Source organism: Bos taurus, chromosome 3, assembly GCF_002263795.3.
Source record: "Bos taurus isolate L1 Dominette 01449 registration number 42190680 breed Hereford chromosome 3, ARS-UCD2.0, whole genome shotgun sequence".
Lineage (NCBI taxonomy): Eukaryota > Metazoa > Chordata > Mammalia > Artiodactyla > Bovidae > Bos > Bos taurus.
This window is the reverse complement of record NC_037330.1, coordinates 32,734,673-32,744,496: the sequence shown is the minus strand read 5'-3', so window position 1 is coordinate 32,744,496 and position 9,824 is coordinate 32,734,673.

Below are 9,824 nucleotides of genomic sequence, written 5' to 3'. Positions count from 1 at the left end.
TCGAGGACCAAATTAGGTTTGGTGAGGGCAGCCTGGTCATTCCAATCCAGTAAGATTTCCTATCCATGCGAATATGAGAGGAAAAAGAGAAAGGAAATTCACATCTCAAGTCCGTAGTGGGAGGGGCGTGAGCCAGACCCTCTGCCTGGGGAATTTGCCACGCTCTAGTTGTTAAACTAGGACAGCAGCCTTTCCGCAACGTGTATCTCTGTTGCTTGATTTTAGCCTGGAGATAATAGCTTACAGTTCTCCCCTTTGAACATAAACTATTTCTCCAAATGGTTGTGGGCACACTGAACACAATTTCTGTTTCTAGACATTTCAGCAACTTCAATTTAGAGTCAACCGTAGGTTTAAAAATGTGTTTTCCATGGTATCATTCAAATCATTTACAAAAGAGGAACTCTTATGTAGACCGTTCCCTCATCTGACAATGCAACTTGAAGTAAGCCTGATTTGTGGTCATTGCTTTCCATATCATTCTCAACTGTGAGTTTCTCTAGCTCTAGAGCACAGCCAGATCTTCAATTCAGTTCAGTCGCTCAGTTGTGTCCGACTCTTGGTGATCCCATGAATCGCAGCATGCCAGGCCTCCCTGTCCATCACCAACTCCTGGAGTTCACCCAAACCCATGTCCATCGAGTCGGTGATGCCATCCAATCATCTCATCCTCTGTCATCCCCTTCTCCTCCTGCTCTCAATCTTTCCCAGCATCAGGGTCTTTTCAAATGAGTCAGCTCTTTGCCAGATCTCACCCAATTTTATATTCCTCGCAACTATGAAAGTCCCTGATAAAGAGTAGGAACTCAGGATACCTTTGTTATATTGAATTTCCCTACAAGTGATGCTTTGTATTTCTATCTGCTCTGAGCCCAGGATCACTGGGTTTCCTGGGATGAGGGGTGGGGAGAAACTGAGCTCCCAGTACAGCACATTCTTCAGTTACTCCACAGGGTTTCCACCTCTGCCTCTTCTGAGTACAAATAGTACCCCTGTTCTTTACTGTCTTTTTATCTTCCATGTCACTTCCAGGTCAGTACTGCAGGCAGTAACATGTTAAAAGTAGACAACCATGTAAAATACTCTCTCACAAAACTAAAACACTGTATTTGAACTGGTAATATAGTTGGGTAGCAGTATAATCAATCATTCATATATTTAAGAATAAGACAGATGACTTACTGCAAGGTTGGCTCGTAGAAAGGCAAAGACCCTATTTTTAAAGACCAAATGTTTCATGCACTTCTATGTCTGACTTAGAAAGTGATTAATTTCTCCATTTGCAGGAATTAGTCCTGAAATTAATATTAATCAATGGCAAGGAAGAGCAGAACAGAGGATGGTCCTATGATGAATGGTCACAACTTCTCCCTGCTGTGATCTCTCTCCTTTAGAAATGACTATTTCCATTACTTTTATCCATTTGCTGTGTTTGGAAGACTGCTTATGAGTGACTTAGGATGGCCCTTACTTTATATTTGAGGTCCAGAGAAGTTTAGCAGTTTGTTCAAGCTCACACAGCTGGTTAGTGGCAGAGTTGGGCCTAAAATCTTGGATCATTTCCAAATCTAGTGTTCACTCTACTGTATCACACTGTGAAACTCTTATGTTAATCACTGTGAGTGCTTAATAAATACTAGATTTCTAACAGCAGCCTATTTTCTTCTGATTGCTGACTAGTTCACTTCAATTCATATTTATTTTAACTGAAAATCACTGCCTTCTGATGGCTAGTCTCTTGTTTATAGGAAATAAGTTGGTGGGCAAATTCCAGCCCTGTTGGACACCAGAACCCATCACAAAAAATTAATGTCGAAAATGGCACTTCACGAGGAACACATACCATTTATTTATAGTACCCCCCCCCAGTGGAGTAGCTCAAAGTGATTTGAAAATGTCTTATTAATCCTCATGACACCCCTGTGGGATAATAATAATATTACTATAATGTTTAAGTGCATAGAATTGTGGCAAAACCGACAGCTTCTCCAAGTATGTGAATTTCCTTATATTTCCATCTTCAGTGTTGGAAGTAAAACCATCAAGTTTACAAGCAGCAAAGGTAAATCTTGGTATTTGGACTTTCTATGTTACTTTCACAGAGAAGGCAATGGCACCCCACTCCAGTACTTTTGCCTGGAAAATTCCATGGATGGAGGAGCCTGGTAGGCTGCAGTCCATGGGGTCGATAAGAGTCGGACATGACTGAGCGACTTCGCTTTCACTTTTCACTTTCATGCATTGGAGAAGGAAATGGCAACCCACTCCAGTGTTCTTGCCTGGAGAATCCCAGGGATGGGGCAGCCTGGTTGGCTGCCATCTATGGGGTCACACAGAGTCGGACACGACTGAAGTGACTTAGCATAGCATAGCATGTTGCTTTCAAGGTAGCTGGAGTTTCTTACTGATCATGGCAGTACTAGAAATAGCTTATTAGCAGGTTACTACATATTAGCAGCCCCTGGAATTAGCCCAGAAAAGTTTAAGAGTGGGACAAGACAGGCCTTGAGACTACCACTAATTACAATTACGCATAAATGAATGGAGAAAGAGTACCTACTGTGTACAAAGCACTGTTCTAGGTACTGTGGAAGTATGAAGTTGGAACATAGATATTGCCTTCCGTTGGCTCATGTGGAGTTAGAAAGATGGGATATAAATCCAGGAAAAAATCTTAGGAGCAGTATTTAGTTAGCAATACAAGACAACAGTACAACAGTACCAGAAGTGTCATCTGGGACTATTTGGTTTATTCTAGCCAACTTGGTTGCCTTGCTATCTCTCAAACATACCAAGCTGGTTTCTACCTTAGGGTCTTTGTACTTGCTCTCCCCTCTGCCTGAAACACTGTTCCTCTGAATTTTCATATGGCTTTCTCCATTACTTTAGGTCACCATTTAAAACGTCTCTTCAGAACCAGTGTATCTCTCTGCTTCCTAGATGAGATGTTGCTCAATGCATGAATCATTTAACAAAGACAAGATCTTCAAATTTACTTCGTCGATTGGTGGCAGTGAGGGGATCCAAAGCAAACTTCTGATGACTATCCGAGACAATGAGAAACCCTCTGGGTTCACTGTCTTTCTTGCCCTTTCTGGGGGGCTATTGGTAAATTCCTGTTTGAGCTCCACCCACTTTGCATTCAAGCAATTGGCTTTCCTTTTCAGGGCAGGTCATCCCGAGCAGGCAGAGTTGGGCCTGGAGCTAAGCCTTTAAGAAGACCACAGTTTCCAAGAAGGAAAAGATCACGTTTACGCTTCTATCTCAACAAGACAACAAGGAAGCCGATGTGTCAGGATGGAGACCGGGACACACGACACGGCATTTCTGTCGCAACAGCGACCCGCTGAGGACAGAACCAGAGTGTGCCTGCCCCTTCCTGTCCCGGTGGACCCTGGGATGTCGTGACCCCCACTGCCCTGTGACAAAAAAGTCGCACCATGAGTGTTGGGTTCTGCCACGAAAAGTACGGCGAGATATGGCAGGGCAAAACCCGAGGCCTGTGACAGAGCCTGGTTTGCTGCAACAGCCCGTGTCCTGTTGCGACACGGGGATGGCCTGACAGGCGCCATATGTCTGTCGTGGCGTGGTGTGTGTCATGGCATGTGTGTGTCGCGGCACACACAAGCATGTTGATGTTTGCGATATAATACACATGTAGATATTTATCAAATCCTCTAATCCCATCAAATTCACTAAATCAAAATCAACCAGTGCTATTGCACAATTAATATAAATATGCAATAGCAATTGAGAGGGCATAAATAAAATGTCATTTCATCAGAGTTGACTCCCTTGGTGACAGCTACTCAATTTCAGGAGTTCCCCTTCGTCTCCCATCTTGGTAACTCTCTAACCTACTTTATTTTTTCCTTATTGCACTTATTTAGTTGGACTTTTATCTCTATTTGATTACTTGCTTTTTGACTGTCTCCTACAGTAAAACATAAACTCTCTGATGGCAGGGTTTTGACTTTTTCACTTCTGAGTCACCAAAGTCTAGAACAGCACCTGGCACAATAATAGATGCTCAATCAGTATATATTGGATGGAAGAGAGTAAAAAGGCAGAGTGAATGCACAAGGCATATGAAGGTACTGTGACTGAACCAATTTTGCTAGTGTAGATGGGTTATTTTGGAAAAGAATCTGTCCAGTTCTGGTTCTGCTCCATAGAACCTGCTGAGCTGTGTGTGTGTGTGTGTGTGTGTGTGTGTGTGTGTGTGTGTATATAGCTGAGCGCTGAAGAATTGATGCTTTTGAATTGTGGTGTTGGAGAAGACTCTTGAGAGTCCCTTGGACTGCAAGGAGATCCAGCCAGTCCATTCTGAAGGAGATCAGTCCTGGGTGTTCTTTGGAAGGACTGATGCTAAAGCTGAAACTCCAGTACTTTGGCCACCTCATGAGAAGAGTTGACTCATTGGAAAAGACTCTGATGCTGGGAGGGATTGGGGGCAGGAAGAGAAGGGGACGACAGAGGATGAGATGGCTGGATGGCATCACCAACTCGATGGACATGAGTTTGAGTGAACTCCGGGAGTTGGTGATGGACAGGGAGGCCTGGCGTGCTGCAATTCATGGGGTCGCAGAGTCGGACACGACTGAGCGACTGAACTGAGCTGATATATAGTTTTTTAAAGTGTTACTTCCTCCCTGTTACTCTACTTTCCCTTCTTATCATCATGGATGGGTCTCTCTTGCTCTCCAGAATTACATTTTAAACTCCCTACTTGGGTATTCTTCCTGCAGATATCCGAAACTTGATATTTATAGCACCAAACTCATTATCTCTTTCCAAACTTGCATCTCTTCCTTTTTTCTTATGTCATGTGGGAATGTGAAGTCACCCCTGAATCATTCCTCTGCCCCCCACATCCAGTCAGTCACTAAGTGCTTTCTATTCTCTCTCCAGGTCCCTCTGAATTCTGTCCTCACCTCTCCATTCTTGCTGCCATGATCATTTTGTAACAGGCTCACTGCTTTCAGTCTCTCTTTTATGTATTTCATCCTCCAGGAAGTAGCCAAGTTATTTTTATAAAACATACATTTGATCACATTGTTCTCTGGTGCTGCTGTGATGATTGGCACTGACTTATCCTTCTGGTGGCATCTTCTGTGTGCCTTCCACACCACTTGCTGGTCCTTGGATGTACCACCCACTCTCACACTGCTAAGCCTTTGTCCACACTGTCTCCTCATGTTGCAGATCCCTGGACATCCTGTCCACCTTTTCCCCACTAGTGAATTCAATCTTCAGGGACCAGCTTAAAGGTCACCTCTTATGAGACCCTCAGCCTTGCTGTCAGCCATGATTACTACTTTAAAAAAAGCACAAAATAAAACTGATTATTGATAAATTCATGATTCTCTTTCTCATCAGAGCTTCTGTGGCATTTTGTTCAGAGTTCCATTATAGGGCTTTACTGAACTATATTTAGTACATATGATCTGTCTCCCTATGAACATATGAACTCCATAATGCTAATAGCTAACATAGTGAGCAGTGAATACCCTGTGCTAAGCCAGTACTGTGTAAACACTTTGTATATAGTAACCTCCAATAGCCTTGTGGGTGGGTCGTATTAGTACTATACTAGTTCACATGTGGAGAAACAGTGCAGGCTAGTGGCATCACTGTGGCAAGAGCACACGACCAGGAGATGATAGAACCAGGATTCATATTGAGAAGTCTACAATCTCAAGCCCTATCTTAGACTACCTCTGTGAGGATTAGAGGGCTTGTTTCATTCATTTTCATATTTCCAGGGTCTAATATTGTGCTGATAGGTAAGAAATGTTTTCTGAATAGTATAGTAGAAAAAAATGGTTATAAAGCAAATGACCATAATGAAGGTGTTAGTCCTATTCCCCAAGGCAAAGATTAAGAATATGCTCTCCTGAATTTGTATCATTTTTTAAAAGATGACATGAGGAAGTGATTCCAGAAGTAGATGCAGACTCCTGAGATTTGGGGTCCTGATTTAGGTTAGGGTGGCTCTCTGATGTTGCTCAGTCCCTCAGACTGACCCAACAGCTTGTGTTCATGGCAGGCTGATTTTTCTGGAAAAAATTCTATTGTTAGATGACTGAATTCTGTCAGCAAATGTGCCCACCAAAGAGTTAAATTATTATGTTAGGGGAAGCATTTAAATAAGTCCAATGTTTCTTCTTGAGCTTCTGTGTATAAGAGGATGCAATTAGACACTGAAACACCTGCAAGGCTTTTTCTGGTTTTGGTTAATTTATTGAAAAATCAGTCATCGTCATACCTCTAATCATAGATGAAATGGGCAATTAATGGTGAGACAAGCAGTGAAGCTCCCTGTTATATGCCAATTATTTGTTTGCAGCTGGGAATCAGCATTTGTAAAAGCAATTGAATGGCTTTAGAACACTACAAATGTAGTCACTTTCTTTTGGTTAGGTGTACATTACACATAATACTTTCACCATGGTTTTCCTCAAAGTGGATTTGACCAAGAATATTTTGAAATACCTAGAAAACTTTTGTTTCCTCTTGTTCCTCTGTGATGAACTTTGTTGTGAGGTCATGAGTGAGCCACAATAAATAAATTTCAAGAGCTAAAAGGGATTATTTTAGCTACGTGATTGAGTTGATACTAATGTGAACTTTGAGCATACATGGACATAAAATTGCAAAGCTTTAGCAGACATTTATAGAAACCTATTGAAATGCTGTAAAGTCAAGGTTAAATTTTGACTGATATTTTTTGAATTGATATTCTGGTGAAAACTAAAACATAGTTTATTAGTCTACATACATAATATCACAGTGTTATTACTTTGTCATTAGGTTTTGTAATGATGCTGACAAAGCAATTCAAGAACAATATTACAGTTTTATTGAGTTTTCATTACAATGGTAATAATGTTAATGAAAGTATATAAAAACCCAGAAAGATCCAATAAGTACTGAGTATTATAATGATAAAAGAATATGAATGCAATTCTTTGGGGACTTCATCATACCTGAGATAAAATGCAAAGAATACATCACTTGGTTATAAGATGGATGCAAATAAAATTAAACCCCTTGTGATATATTAGATCCAGACTCAGCTGCAAGTATTGAAAATCTTTATAGTCTTCACTCAGGACAGTTCTGTATATGAGCCAATTCTAAGCAAACTTGTCAAAATATGTTGGAAGTCTCATTCTTACCCTTACCCACGACAGTGGGTCTAGAGTCTATCTGGTTGCCCTAAGCTGAGTGTGCCTGGGATGCAACCCCCACTGCCTGTAACACGTCAGTCTTGTGCCGAAACTGCCATATTTTGCATGGCAATAGGACCAGACCTGTACTTAGCTTGCTACTGTCTCTCCAGTTTGCCCATTGAGACAAAAAGCCTGTCCTGAAACCCTGACTGGCTTGTTGAGATCCCACCTCTCCTTTTACCCTAGTAGGTCCCCCAAAAGCTGAACTCTGCCATAAGCTGGAATTCTTATTTATGTGAGGTGGTCCTCCTGGTGTTACACAGATTCCACCCAGCTGAGTACTTAGATTGCCGTTGCTGTTGCCTGTCCTGTGGCCCTACCTCTGCCACTGGTCTGGACCCAATGGATGATAAGACTTTCCCAGCTTGCATGTAGATTTTATCACCCCTCTAAGAATTTTGGAATTCCGAGGTGGTACAGTGGTAAGGAATCTGCCTACCAATGCAGAAGGCACAAGAGATGCGAGTTCAGTCCCTGGGTTGGGAAGATCCCCTGGAGGAGGAAATTGTGACCTGCTCTAGTATTCTTGCCTGGAAGATTTCCATGGACAGAGAGGAGCCTTCGTGGGCTACAGTCCATGGGGTCGCAAAGAGTTGGACACGACTGAGCACACATGCAGCGCACCTAGGAATTACGACTTGAGAATTTGGCCACCCTCTTTGGGGACCTGTGCTAAAGGTGAATTTATTCTCATAGCCCATGTTCTCACCATTTCTGGCTCCACTTCATATCTTTACCAGTCAACTGAAGTCCTAGAATGTCTCATGACTGAGTTACATGGGTTGATACACACAGCTAGAAATGCTCAACCAATTTAAGCTGAAGTCTGTTGCTTATATAGTCATTCAAATGAACTGGACTTCTCTGGTGGTCCAGTGGTTAAGAATCTACATGCCAATGTTGGAGACATGAGTTCGACCCCTGGTCTGGTAAGATTCCACATGCTGCAGACTAACTAAAGCTCATGTACCACATCTACTGTATTCATGCCCTAGAGCCCGGGGGTAACAAGAGAAGTCACTGCAATGAAAAGCCCAGGTACCACAACTAATGAAAAACCTTGTCAAGCAATGAAGACTCAGTGCAGCACAAAATAAATAGTAAACTAATGAACTGATCAGATCAGATCAGTTGCTCAGTTGTGTCCAACTCTTTGTGACCCCATGAATTGCAGCACTCCAGGCCTCCCTGTCCATCACCAACTCCCGGAGTTCACTCAGACCCACATCCATCGAGTCAGTGATGCCATCCAGCCATCTCATGCTCTGTTGTCCCCTTCTCCTCCTGCCCCTAATCCCTCCCAGCATCAGTCTTTTCCAATGAGTCAACTCTTCGCATGAGGTGGCCAAAGTACTGGAGTTTCAGCTTTAGCATCATTCCTTCCAAAGAAATCCCAGGGCTGATCTCCTTCAGAATGCACTGGTTGGATCTCCTTGCAGTCCAAGGGACTCTCAAGAGTCTTCTCCAACACCACAGTTCAAAAGCATCAATTCTTTGGCACTCAGCCTTCTTCACAGTCCAACTCTCACATCCATACATGACCACAGGAAAAACCATAGCCTTGACTAGATGAACCTTTGTTGGCAAAGTAATGTCTCTGCTTTTGAATATGCCAATTAGGTTGGTCATAACTTTCCTTCTAAGGAGTAAGCGTCTTTTAATTTCATGGCTGCAGTCACCATCTGTAGTGATTTTGGAGCCCCCAAAAATAAAGTCTGACACTGTTTCCACTGTTACCCCATCTATTTCCCATGAAGTGGTGGGACCGGATGCCATGATCTTCGTTTTCTGAATGTTGAGTTTTAAGCCAACTTTTTCACTCTCCACTTTCACTTTCATCAAGAGGCTTTTCAGTTCGTCTTCACTTTCTGCCATAAGGGTGGTGTCATCTGCATATCTGAGGTGATTGATATTTCTCCTCGCAATCTTGATTCCAGTTTGTGTTTCTTCCAGTCCAGTGTTTCTCATGATGTACTCTACATATAAGTTAAATAAGCAGGGTGACAATATACAGCCTTGACGAACTCCTTTTCATATTTGGAACCAGTCTGTTGTTCCATGTCCAGTTCTAACTGTTGCTTCCTGACCTGCATACAAATTTCTCAAGAGGCAGATCAGGTGGTCTGGTATTCCCATCTCTTTCAGAATTGTCCACAGTTTATTGTGATCCACACAGTCAAAGGCTTTGGCATAGTCAATAAAGCAGAAATAGATGCTTTTCTGGAACTCTCTTGCTTTTTTCCATGATCCAGCAGATGTTGGCAATTTGATCTCTGGTTCCTCTGCCTTTTCTAAAACCAGCTTGAACATCAGGAAGTTCACAGTTCACATATTGCTGAAGCCTGGCTTGGAGAATTTTGAGCATTACTTTACTAGCATGTGAGATGAGTGCAACTGTGCGGTAGTTTCAGCATTCTTTGGCATTGCCTTTCTTTGGGATTGGATGAAAACTGACCTTTTCCAGTTCTGTGGCCACTGCTGAGTTTTCCAAATTTGCTGGCATATTGAGTGCAGCACTTTTACAGCATCATCTTTCAGGATTTGAACTGATATATATATATATATATATATATATATATAACCAAATAT